A 13,512-nucleotide genomic window follows, 5' to 3' on the forward strand; every position below is an offset into this window, starting at 1 on the left:
AAAAAAAAAAAAAAAGATATACAGAGAAGTTTCAAACCATCCGTGCTCACTGTTCAGCTTAGCTTTATTATCTGGCCCAAATACCTCCTATGAGAGTTCCCTCGTTGTCCTCTACTGCTAAGTACACATTTGGAGCAAGTCTCAACACCGGGTTCTGTGGGAGTTCACAGAGTAGGTAACAAAGATACTTTTTTCCTCAAGGAAAAACTGGTTTTTATTCTCTTGTGTAGTAAAACTTTATACCCTGAAGACAGTATTTAGATCATCCACTTGTAATTAGACTACTTTGTCTTCTAGACAAAATAATCTAGATATTAGCTTTATTCTAGATCTATTGATAATCCTTTAAACATTTGGTTTAAATGACCTCATTTGATATTCTCCAAGTTCTCCAGCTCTCTCTCATGTTGACCCCAATTGAGTTACACTCAGCCATGTGTTCCTCTGGCTTCTATGTGGTCTAGCTGTTATCTCCTAAGAGTTAAGCAGATTTTTATAAATCCTCATTAAGAAAATATCCACCAGAGGTTAAATCCTTTATTTTACATGTACAGTATTTAATATAAGTGTTAAATGTTGGGGTTTGTGTATCTGCCTCTCTCTGATTTGTAGAGAGAAACTGCTATAAATTTATAGTCCCTTTTTTGTCATCTAATAATTCTAGTAATGATAGAAAATATGGCAAGCTTGTCATAGTCCTGGTGCTTGTATGTGTGCATGTTTGCATGTGCAGGCCCATACAGAGGAGTGTAAGTTAGTCTGCCAGTATTTGATAAATGCCTATTATGGGAATGATTAAGACAAAATTTCTGGCTTAGTTGGTAAGGCAGGGGTATTAAAAAGAAAAAGGGTCATAATAAACTGTGTTATGCACTGAGGCGTGAACTGGGAATGTAATCTTTGAGCTGAAGCTTGCAGGATCAATTGTACTTTATCTGACAGAGAAAGGGACAAGTCATGTTAAGAGCTGGTTCTTTAGGAAAATGTCAACTGCGTCTGGAGACAGGGCTGAACAGATGATTGAGAAGAGCTGGCCTTAGGAGCAGAAACCATGAAGAAGAAAGAGCCATTGTTTTAAGTGATTCATGTATTAGTTTAGACCATAAACAATGTGGCAATTGGATTGGAGGCTGATGAGAAAGGAGGGAGTCTGGGAAGCAGATATGGAGGTTACCTTGGTAGTCCAGGTAACTTGCATGAAGACCTTGGATTAGGCAGTGGAAGTGGAGATGAAAGGAGGTGTGTTGACTCCAAATAATTGATGACCAGTTGAATGTGGGCAATAAAAAAAGGCAAAAGTTGAGTGTCTCTGGTTATTCTAGCTTGCGCTTCTGAGTGTGGAAGAGATAAGCTTAGGGGAAGCAAGGGTAGGGAGACAGGGAGAAAGGAATGAGTATCCAGATGATTTTGGGTATTTGACTTGACTATGTACTTGTAGGAAGAGACTAGAAGTATTATTTTTTAAACAATACATACCTATTGAGAAAATGAGACTACAGGTTTGGTCTTGAGCTCAGAAGAGTGGTTGGAGGTGGAAATGGAGCTTGATGGCTGAAATCATCAAGAGGCCATGTGTTGTGGGAATATAAGCATGTAGATGGATCCTGCAGGAGTAAGGGATGGTGAGAAGACGGGAAGTTTAAGTGTGAGGGAGAAGAGCCTTAGAAACCAAGGAAACATGTTGACGGTAAATGTCTTGTGCCACAGAAATGGAAAATTGACAAGATGATTGGATACCTAAATTAGGGCAATTTCATGGAGTCATCAGTGTCCAAAGCCAAATGTTAGTGACTTTGGAAGCAAATTGGGGACGGGGAAATAACTAGTATTTACTGATACCTGTTATGCTACACACAGTTTATTAGATACTTGTTGGTTTTCCTGTTTAATTCTCATATGAACTCTGTGAAGTGGGTATTTTGCACATAAGAATATGAGTCTTAAGTGTTTCTCTAGAATGCACAACTAATATTACCAAAATTTAATTTCCAGTTCATTATTACTTTTAAATTGGTCTATGACTGTGATTAGATAGGTAGGATTGATTATTATTTGTTAATAAAGTGCATATGACTTATGAAAGACTTGCTTATATCTGTGTTCTATGCAGTAGTAGCACAAAAATTCCCGTTCCAGTGTTACTAATGTTATCGTCATATAGTTGGTAGCAACATAGCAGTAAGCCAAAAAATACATATAATAAAGTATATTATAGGCACCAGGAATCAGAATCTCTTGTGGTGAAGGCAAGGATATGCACACATAATCTACATAAAAACACAAGAGGGGCTTTATCTTAAGGCAAATCTGACAGCTATGAAGGAATTTAGGCACTGTATGAGACATGAAACTTGATAAACAAAATGTTTTTTTCAGAATATATTAAGAAAGCTTTACCCTTTTAAATGTGCATCACTGAGTCATTAGGACCAGTCAGAATTTGGTAGTGTTCTGATCATAGTCCATAAGTGTGTAAGAAGGCATTGGTTAAGCCAACTATTGTAACTTCTCAACTAAACGCCAATAATTGGTATCTAATGAATGTGTAAATCCCAGTCAGTGACTAATAAAAAAATAATTAACAGTCAATGGTAAAATAACATGATACCTGCAATAGTAAATAGTATGAAAGGGCATTATACCTTTTATAGGTATAAACTTGTCTGTAGTTTGTAGAAAAGGTGATAAGGGCTGAGCGTTTTAGTCAACCTATGCAAATAATAGAAAAGTGGAAACTTTTGTCAGAATGTGGTTTCTATCTTATGCAGCTTTTTGTCCTAGAGGTTTCCAAGCTTTAAAGCTGCTTCTTGGTGACGTGATACAGTGTCCAAGGAAAGGGAGAAGCCATGGGCATTCCAGACTTGGGATTCTAGTCGATTGAAAAAAATTTATTTGATTGTTGTTAAAAAAAAAAAAAAAAGCTATAGAAAACAAGTTGTACATTAGGTAAAGACACTAGTGATGATTACAGAAATATATAGGAATAATTTCAACGAGAAAAATTAAAGTTGCAACTGAGGGACTAGTACATGGTGAAGTTCGTTTTCTATATGAAAATGAGGGGATTCTTTTATTTTGGAAATTCATGGATAAACTGCATTTATTTTTCTACCCACAAAATGCAAATTGGCTGCTGCTTGGAATCTGACAAGTGAATTTGCACTTAGACATCAAGTCTTTTAAAAATGTTTGGCTGGTTTTCTTCTTGGGGTTTAGGATGGACACTTGAACTTTTTTTTTACTTTTCCTTTGATGAGATTCCAGTCATGTTTTAGTTTATATCATGGCAAAGAGGTTTTAAATGACCTCTTTATGAATGCAGTTGCTCCTGCCTCCATTCGCATTGCCCTTGATCTCAGCATGGCTTTTGACACTGTCAACCGTGCTATCATTTCAGAGTGCTTGAGGGAATTTTCATCCTTAAACACTCAATTTTACATCAGAATAACACTTGAAAAGCACAGTTTTGTAGGCAAATATTTTATCTAAATGGTTTTTTCAAGAATACTGAGAATTCTACTTAGTTAAAACATTGGCATGTTGAGGTCTGATTATTTTAATTTAGCTTTGGAGAGATTTCCCATTTTACCAGCTACCAGGAGCCGTTTTAAAGATATTTTGCCTTTGGTCTGTTTGGTTTTCCATGAGCATGGGTGGCTTCGTGCATGAGTAGTCACCTCTGCCTACTGAAGTGCACAACAAGATGGACCCATGGAGCTTTGTTTTGAATTAGAAGTTACTGTATAGCTGTGGTGTGGCTAGTATGAAATTGGTGATTTCTGTACCCAATACCCTATTATTGTATTTGCTTGTTAGCTTTTTTTTATTATTATTATACTTTAAGTTCTGAGGTACATGTGCACAACGTGCAGATGTGTTACATAGTTATGCACATGCCATGGTGGTTTGCTGCATCCATCACCCTGTCATCTACATTAGGTATTTCTCCTAATGCTAACCTTCAGCATCTCCCCACCCCGCTATCCCTCCGCTAACTCCCCACCCCCCAACAAGTCCTGGCGTCTGATGTTCCCCTCGCTATGTCCATGTGTTCTCGTTGTTCAACTCCCACTTATAAGTGAGAACATGCAATGTTTGGTTTTCTGTTCTTGTGTCAGTTACTGAGAATGATGGTTTCCAGTTCTATCCATGTCCCTGCAAAGGACATGAACTTATCCTTTTTTATGGCTACATAGTATTCCATGGTATATATGTGCCACATTTTCTTTATCCAGGCTATCATTGATAGACATTTGAGTTGGTTCCATGTCTTTGCTATTGTGGGCAGTGCTGCTATAAACATACATGTGCATGTGTCTTTATAATAGAATGATTTATATTCCTTTGGTATTTACCCAGTAATGGGATTGCTGGGTCAAATGGTATGGTGATGATTAAAAAATCAGGATACAACAGATGCTGGAGAGGATGTGGAGAAATAAGAATGCTTTTACACTGTTCGTGGGAGTATAAATTAGTTCAACTGTTGTGGAAGACAGTGTGGTGATTTCTTAAGGATTTAGAAATAGAAATACCTGTTAGATCTTAGTATAGATAATGCCATTTCTTAACTTTCTCCTAGTGAATGTGCTGAAAGACTGACTTTTCTTTCTCATAGTATGGTGGTTAAAGGAGAGGCATTCACAGGTATAGTCTGGATTTCAGCTGTAGAGCACCCCAACTTTTAATTTCAGTGTTGCTACATAAACAGAGCTCTTAGTCCAAGATTACTGGTTACTAAGCTGGTGCTAGCTTTTGTCCTTTCAGTGTCCTTTCTTTGCATATTATACCAAGCCAATTATTAAGACTTATAAATGTCATTTGAAAAATATAACTATTCCTTACTCTTCCTGTAAGCCTGTCTAATGTGAAAGTCTGGACTTCACTTTTAATTGTTTGTGGACTCCATAGCTATTTTAATCAGCTGGCTGTTAGGCCAGCAATGCTTTTCTAAGCAATACCTGAAGCTATAGGTACAAGTAAAAGTGAGGAGAACCTGCTCATAAACTCTGACATCACAGTGTTGACCTTTCAGCAAACGAAGAGATGATGGTTGTGGTAGCTGGTAAGAGAGGGATTCTGAGTAGATTTCCTGACTTAATTTTGAAATGTGTTTCTTCGTGGCCACTATACTGTTTGGAACTCATCACTACACATTTCAGTTAGAGCACTATACATTTTCAGTAATGAGAAAGAAATTTTTATTACAAATAAGACATTCAGTGTATTTTAACATAAAATATTTTAAGTTTATCAATCATTTCTGTGCAAAAATTGCAGATTTCTTTGTTGTGAGGAAACTTCAACATTTTATAATAAGTAAAAAAGGCGGAGCAGCTTTTTGCAGTTCTGATTATGAAAAGCAAATGTGATTATTTTGGTTTTGGGTCATTGATTACAAACATAGTCTGAATTTTTCGAAGAGGGAAAAACAGTTCTGAGAAATTTCTCTTTTGACTCTCTTGGATTTCTGAAGAAGAAATAGGGAAGGAAAAGAACAAAAGAAACAATAAAATCTTGGCATTGGAATGGGTCAGGGTTAAATAATATTAAAATGAATGATCACAGCCAGCTCCAGTAGGCAATGCTCTATTGAAAGGAAATGCTTGGTAGTCCATCCCCTTAGATTCTGGACGGAAGTGGAGGGCACTTTTACAGGGAAATAGACCTCATGTAATTGGATTGGATCCAAAATAGTTTTCCACTGGACACAATAGGTTGTCTTAATGCAATAAAGGCAGCACAAGTAGACGTGGTGTAAGTGGACCTAAAAGCTGGCTGTGGCCATTCATGTGCAATAACTACCTTTTTAAAATGAAAAGTTCTTCGGCTCTGAAAAAAACACAAAACAAAAACCTTGTCTATGATAATCTTTAACACATTGGTAATACAGACTATGATCAGTTCTATATAGTTTTCTAAAATTTAGGACTGCTGTAATAATGACAATAATTCGGTTTTATTTAATCCCTTCAGTCACTTTAGTAAGTGGTAGGATTCCCATTTTACAAATGAAGGAACTGAGACCCTGGGGCGGTGAAAATCACCCCAGGTCTTAGAGCTAGTCAATGGCAGACCTGAGACTGGAACTCAGTGAGCCGTATCTCAAAGTCTGTGCTGTGTGGCTTACTTTCTCCAGTTGTCACACAACCTCTTAAATCTCAGGCACTTCTTGATGTAGGTACTTGCAAGGTTTACTTTTTAGCTGTTGTCTTTGTATTTGGGATTATATACTTTATATATCTGTTAGAAAGATGATGGGAGCAATTTATAAACACTGCTTTTGCCTGATCTGTGGAAGGAGGCAGTTTTAATTCATTGATTTAAATTTGTTATAATATGCTCCTGAAGAAGCAGGCTTACATTTATAGAAATTTCCCTTTATTTTTCTTCATGGCCATTGATTAAAAGTAAGATGAATTAATATGCCAAAACTTCTTGGATTTTTCTGTTCTCTTGAAAAATTTTAAGAAGTAATGGAAACTCAGTGTAATCAGTGCAAAAAAAGGAGCAAGTTGTTAAATATTATGAAGAATTATTTGCCAGAAGAATGCAAGAGAAAATTCAACTGTATAGATGCTAATGTAGCACATTATGTATAAAATGTAGACTGAAATAAACATAATTGAATTAGCATGAGGACATTAAGTGATAAAATGAATGTTTTTATTGACTAAGGGTGAGTAGTTGGACTATTATAGTGAAAATCTCAATCAAGGCATCTGAGATATTTAAGACTTAAATGTGACTTTGATGTAGCCTCTGGCAACATCTGAGGAGTTTCAAGACAAAACGGAATCATTTACATGGCATCTTATTACTAAATAAATTTTGTTTGATTCACCATCAACACAGATTATTATTTTTTTTCTTAAAGCAAGCAATCCACCAGGATTTGTAATGTATCTGTTGGATTTTTAAAAGGCTATTATGATTGGTACTATTTTGAATAAAGTACAAATTTCAAAGTCAATATATGTGTGAGTACAAATGGGTACATATACACATCAACCAGATTTTTGCTGTTTGTGTCTTCAGCTAATATCAAGATTAGTGGAAATTGTAACAATGAAACAATGAGCAAAGCCTAATATATGTTACATATTACAAGAATTAAGCCAGAATTTATAATACTGTCAATAATTTCTGGTGTTAATTTAAATTTAACATCTCAAGAATGGCCCAGTATCTTTGTCATGTTAGTTGGCCAACATGAAAAAGTATGTGTTTGTAGATCTATTTGGCTAACATTTGTAAGTCCCCAGTTTGGGAAATCTGTTAAGCCAGATTTAAATGTGGAATTCTGTTGTGAAAGAGAGTATAGATTCTCAATAGTTTTGTGGGAGAAAGCAGGGTACAGCTTTCTGAACAGAATTATCTGGTAGGTGTAGAGGGTTTTTAAAATATAAGATCTCCTGCTTTTCCCAAAAATGAGAGATGGTGGAGCATCTTTCTCATTTACTTGTGGAGAATTGGACATAATCTTTCACTTTCTTGGTGGGAGTTTGTAATATCTTTAGGGTTTTGGTAATCGGTGAACAAGACTGACACATTCCAATCATCCTTTACTGTAAGTGCCTACCACAGGTCATTAAATATAGTAGTCATACAATAGTAATTACTTGAATATATATAAAGCTATAAGCTAAGCATAAAACTGCTTTAAAGGATTGATTTAATTCTTCTTTGAGGTTAGAAAGCATACTTGAAAAGAATCATTGGTTTAATGAAATAAGGCTGGAAGAAAAGTACATCCATGCCCCAGCAGCATGCTCGGTCAACTGTGATTCCATTGTGCTTTCTTTCTGGTCCAGAGAGATACAAACATCCATGGGTTTATGTATAAATAGAGTCTTCTAACAATTTTTCCATCAATTCCAAATCTGAGGAAATAAAGTGGTGGCTAGTGAAAAGGGAATGAGACAGGGTTCCAGTGATCTCATGTGTGTTGTAAATTTAAATCAAAATGCTGAAATCAATGTGTGAAATTTATATGAAATTCTGCAATTCAGCGTAAAAACAATAGGGCTTCTTTGAGCTATAGGGTTATATACTGCTTGACATGAAACGTAACCTGACTTCAAGGCTCTTGGACAGTATTTTCTTAGAATATAGTCTGTCTTGGCAAGGAAAGAGGCAGAGGAAGAAAAACCTGGATGCATTATTCAATACTGCTTTATCATTAAAAATTAGTCCTGGAGGATATACGCCATTAGGTAAATGGAGTATATTCAGTTAAGCTGTGGTTGCAAAAGTTTCTTCATGACAGAGGCTTTTTCTTCTCTTGAATTCCTATGGGAATATTATGACTTACTATAATATTATGTCTTACCATATTATTCCTATGGGAATATTATGACTTACTCCTGTTGGTTGGGAACTTAAAATTGGGTGTCTGTCTAGGTGAGTAATATTTTCTGTTTAGTATATCAGAACAGTTTTTTAATTACCTCCAGTGAGGATCATGAAGAGCTTTTCAAGCATATATAACCGTCAGATAAGACTGAGCGTCGACTATAGCGTTTCGAGACTGTTCACATTTGTTACCATCACTTGCCCTTTCTGCCACCCAGCTATCGTCTGTGTGCACATGGGCTTCCTAATGTTCCATTGCACCAAAACCCATACCATTCAATCAGTTTTTCCTGGATTGGGCTTTTTATTTACCACGTTACTTCCAAAATTACAAATAGTGGCACTGTTAACAGTAGCAAAGACCTGAAACCAACCCAAATGTCCACTGATGATAGACTGGACAGGGAAAATGTGGCGCATATACACCATAGCATATATGCAGCCATAAAAATCGATAAGTTCATGTCCTTTGTAGGGACATGGATGAATATGGAAACCACCATTTTCAGCAAACTGACACAAGAACAGAAAATCAAACACCACATGTTCTCACTCATAGGCGGGTGTTGAACAATGAGAACACATGGACACAGGGAGGGGAGCTGTGTCCTAATCTGGGGTCTGTTTAGGGGGGACTATGGAAGGGACAGTGGGGGAGGCTGGGGAGATTTAACATGGGGAGAAATGCCAGATACAGGTGATGGGGGGTATGGAGGCAGCAAACCACATTATCGTGTATGTACCTATGCAACAATCCTGCACGATCTATAGGATTGCAGATGTACCTCAGAACCTAAAGTACAATAATATATATATATATATAATATATATATATATATGAATTAAACGGTTTTCTTCACGTATTAATTTTAACTTGCCAAGTGGAGGGGTGGGAATCTTATATCATTGGAGTGCATTGGTGGTTGGGTAAATTGAGAAGGTGAGGACGGGGTAGAGGATGTGATTTCTTAAATTATTTCTAAGCCCTGTGTATGTTGGCATATTAAAGAATTGAATTCCCCAGTCTTTCTCCCGCTGACAATTTGTTTTAGATTGTGCTTCTGTTCTGATTACAAGCTCTGTACAATACTCCACAGTCCAGAATGGTAGCCATTAGCCCTATGTGTCTCTTTAAATTTTAATTAGTAACATGAAATAAAATTAAAAATATGTTTCCTTAGTTGTACTAGCCTCATTTCAAGTGCTTAATGACCACATGGGGCTAGTGGCTACTGTAATAAACAGCACAGATTGTAGTACACTTCCATTATCACAGAAAGTTCTACTGGACGGCAGTAATTGAATGTATTCTCAGATTTCCACATGTTTTTCCTGGCTTTACTCACCCTCTTGGCTTTCCAGTCCTGTAATACTCTGCCTGCATGATTTTCTTTTTAAGAGAAAGAGTTGGTGAATTTAAGTGATTTTCATTTTTGTAGGACACGCTGCATGTTGTTTGCTGTCAGTGCTCCTTCTTAATAATTACAGTAGTACTTCCTTATTCTGAATATATATTAAAACATTTTTTCAGTAGGCCTATGATGAAGTGTACTTTCACCACTCCTCTTTTGTGGTGGGATTCAGTACCTTGGTTTTAATTCATAGAAACACCACTGCTGCACAGTAAATTATATTGAAATAAGTGTGGCATATCATGACATAAATATTCCCTGAAAATGAGGAAAAACAAGTTTGACACTCAGGTGGCTAATACATCACCCAGACATTAGGAAATGGATTGCACTCTTGTTGACAGAAAGTAAGGGGATAGAAGATGATTTCAGTAATATGTAAGTAGGGAAAAGAAAACAGAAAAAATAGTAACTATTTTGAGCTTATTTTGCTGTTTATAGGGGTGAAAATGTAGAACATGAGCCGGTGACCATTGTGTAAATGGGTTATCCCTTCCTGTTACTCTGTGGCCAGTGTGTCTTATTTCTTTCTAGAAGTGTTGGTGTTGACAGTATTTATCTCTGTTCTTCCGTGGATTTTCTCATTTGCATTGCATTCATTTATTAAATTCATGCATCCTCCACCATGTCATTTCCCTTTCATACTTCAGTTTTGTTTTGCTTTTCCCATCAACACAGGATTATAATTCTTAGCGCTCAAGTGCATTGGATATTCAGTAGAGACGAATTACTAAAAAATAGTCTTAACAAAAAGTATCAGAAATTCCTCCTTTTCCTGCTATAGAACAGCAGAGAAAACAGCAAAAGGTATAGCAATAGCTAAGAAGTGTTCTGGGAGTGGGTAGAAGGGTCAAGAAAGTTATCACTGGCTGCATTTGGAAGTGAATGATGGAATTAAGAAAGGCTATTGACTATGGCCAAACATAACGGGGAAATCCTAAAGCTGCTTGGTATCAGTACATCAATTCAAAAAGCAATCTGTATGTTTGCCTCTTCTTTGCTTTTGGACAAACAATGGTGGAGCATCAGGGCTCCCTACCAGGAGAAGTAATTTCTCAACAGTTTGTTGTATGTGGGATGCCATCATAATTTAATCATATTGATACCAAAACTGTACAATGGAATGCATTGTGAGACAGTGATTGGCACCTGTAGTCACTTATTATTTTGTCAAGAATTTGACATGCCAATCAATTTCGTGAGCAATGTATACTTGCTTGAAATTGATCATGAAGCAACTCATGTTAAGCATCTTGATGTTTTCTGATAATGTAGGTCATTGCTGGGCTTTAGAACTTTCACTCTTGCTTCAATTTTGTTACTAAGGGGGAAATGACAATGGGTGTGAGCTATTGAAAACATTTCACAGCAGACTAGTTTTAGAATGGAATCCAAAGTGAACTCGCTCACTGGCCTCATTTATCTACTTACTTCCTCTATGATTATCAAAATAACCCTACTATGGAGAATTTTAAAAGTACAGACAAATATAAAGATGAAAATAGATAATTCGATGAATCACAGTAGCTACTATTTAGAATTTGGAGCTATTTCTTTAGAGTCTTTCAAAATTACTTAAGTATGCTTTGGTAAACTGATTTTTAAAAATTACTTTGTTAGCATATCTCATATCACTAAATATTTTAAAACATTTTAAGAGTATACAGTACATATATAGATATACTATAATCCTCTATGATTAGATATTTAGATGGTTTCTTATGTGTTTGATATTATAAATATACTTGTGATGAACATTTTTGCATAAATTCTGTATGAATCTTTACATTTCTTGAGATTGTAATATGAGAATACACTTGGGATGAAGGTATGCACATCCGAAGGCATCTGATACGTATCGATAAATTGCTTCCCAGCAAGTGTGTCACCAAGTTTCCAGCGGTGTGTTAGAGCGATAGCATTTCACCATACTTTTGTCAATACTAGTAGAGTGTTTTAGGCATTTGTTAATTTGATAGTAAAAATTAGCATTCCATTGAAAATCACATAACTTAATGTTAAATAATTTATATTTTTATCACATATTTCTTTTGCCGTTCAATGGGCTCCACCTATTTTACATTAGAACTTTAGTGTTTTTAATTAATTGCTGTGAACTGGTTATTAAGGCTGTTACATTTTTAACCTTAGTACTTTGTGCAGTTTTACTTTTGTTCCTTAATTGTTATTATGTTAATTTATATGTTTACTATTTATTTATTTTTTGCTAAAATCTGTCAAGTCTTTGTTTTGGAATTTTTTTCAGTGCTTGATCTTATAAGTGAATACTTTCCTGCCCAAACATAGGACATACCCTAACATTTTTTAGCCTTAACTGCTATAGTGCTGAAGTTACGTTGGCATCTAATAAATGTGAGTCTGATGCTAGCTCTTAGTAAAATATGTGGCATATCATGGGTTCTAAAAAGATAACTGAAAACGCTGAATGATTTCATGCCCTATACTAGGCTTGTTACAAAATTTTTGGCTTATAAACATTTCCCTCTTAATTAAATCATCGAAAAATGTGTTCTTTTTTCTCTCTCATGATATTTAAGTTACAGGGGAGATATTTGATGCCAATGAGAATTTTGTTTTTTTGAAGATAAGCTGGTTTCTTCTATGGAGAGGTTTGCAGTTCACTTACCACCCATTGGGCCTTTACCCAGTATATATATATATATGTATATATATATATATATATATACATATATATATATATATATATGAATGTGCATGTGTATGAGAATTTTTCTTTTAGCACATAGGAATGTCATTCTTTTCCAGTCCCTAAAAAAGTCCAACAGGATATTTGTTAAGTACACAAGAGAAAACCTGGAAGAAATGATAGGCCGCAATTTCAAAGGGAAGTTAGAAAGTTAGGAAACCTTTGTGGAAAGATTTTGTCCTAATCCTCCTTTCTAACTTTCCTTTGAAATATCCTGTTGGACTTTTCTGAACCTAGGATGGCACTTGGCACATGATAACACTCAACAATTACATTTCTTACTTAGTATTCAGTCCTGGAGGCTAAGTTATGAAGAAGACGCAATCCCTGCTCTCAAGGAACTCAGAGTTTAGGAGAACATGCAGAATAGAAAAACAGCAATAGTAATACCCTATAATAAAAGACTGTTCTGGAAAGGCTAATGTGCTTTATCTTACTCACCTTTGCAGTACAGTGCCTAGCACAATTTCAGACCCCTAAACACGCTTAGCTGTGGTGAAATGAATGAATTACCCTGTAAATACTGAGATGCATAAATGGATACTGTTCAAGATAAAGGTTTACTAAAGGGCAAGAGGAGCGCAAAAGAGGGCCGTAATCGTCAGGAAGATGTTTAAGTAGAACTTACACTTCAGCTGAAGTTTTTTGCCTCCCTGCTTCCTTTGTAAATTGGATTAAATTTTTGCTCTACCAAGGGACTTGATATTTCAAGGAACCTTGCTACATATCTTTTTTGTAAAGTGAAATCTTTTGTAATGCAAATAATCACTTCCTAATTTATATGTGGAGCAAGTTGAGATTTTTGTATGTCAGGTTTTCTTTTCTTTTCGTTTTTAAAGATGGGCACAATGGCCTATCTTTGCAATAAGTAAAAACAACCTTACAGTAATTGAATGAAAAATTATTGATTGAATTTAATCTGCATTTTTTTCTTCCACATCCTATAAAGAATAAAAAAATGCCCTTGCTGAAATGAATAAAGAAGACATGTTTGTGTAAGTTTTTTTTTTTTTTTTT

At 35.6% G+C, this 13,512-nt stretch overlaps 1 protein-coding gene across 3 annotated transcripts in view; it reads left to right on the top strand.

The window, feature by feature from the left end:
* The window catches only part of NPAS3 (neuronal PAS domain protein 3), an 853,232-nt gene that overhangs the window by 183,707 nt on the left and 656,013 nt on the right, over positions 1-13,512 (top strand). The window lies entirely within an intron of this gene.

Source organism: Cebus imitator, unplaced genomic scaffold (assembly GCF_001604975.1).
Source record: "Cebus imitator isolate Cc_AM_T3 unplaced genomic scaffold, Cebus_imitator-1.0 Scaffold44, whole genome shotgun sequence".
In the NCBI taxonomy this organism is placed as follows: domain Eukaryota; kingdom Metazoa; phylum Chordata; class Mammalia; order Primates; family Cebidae; genus Cebus; species Cebus imitator.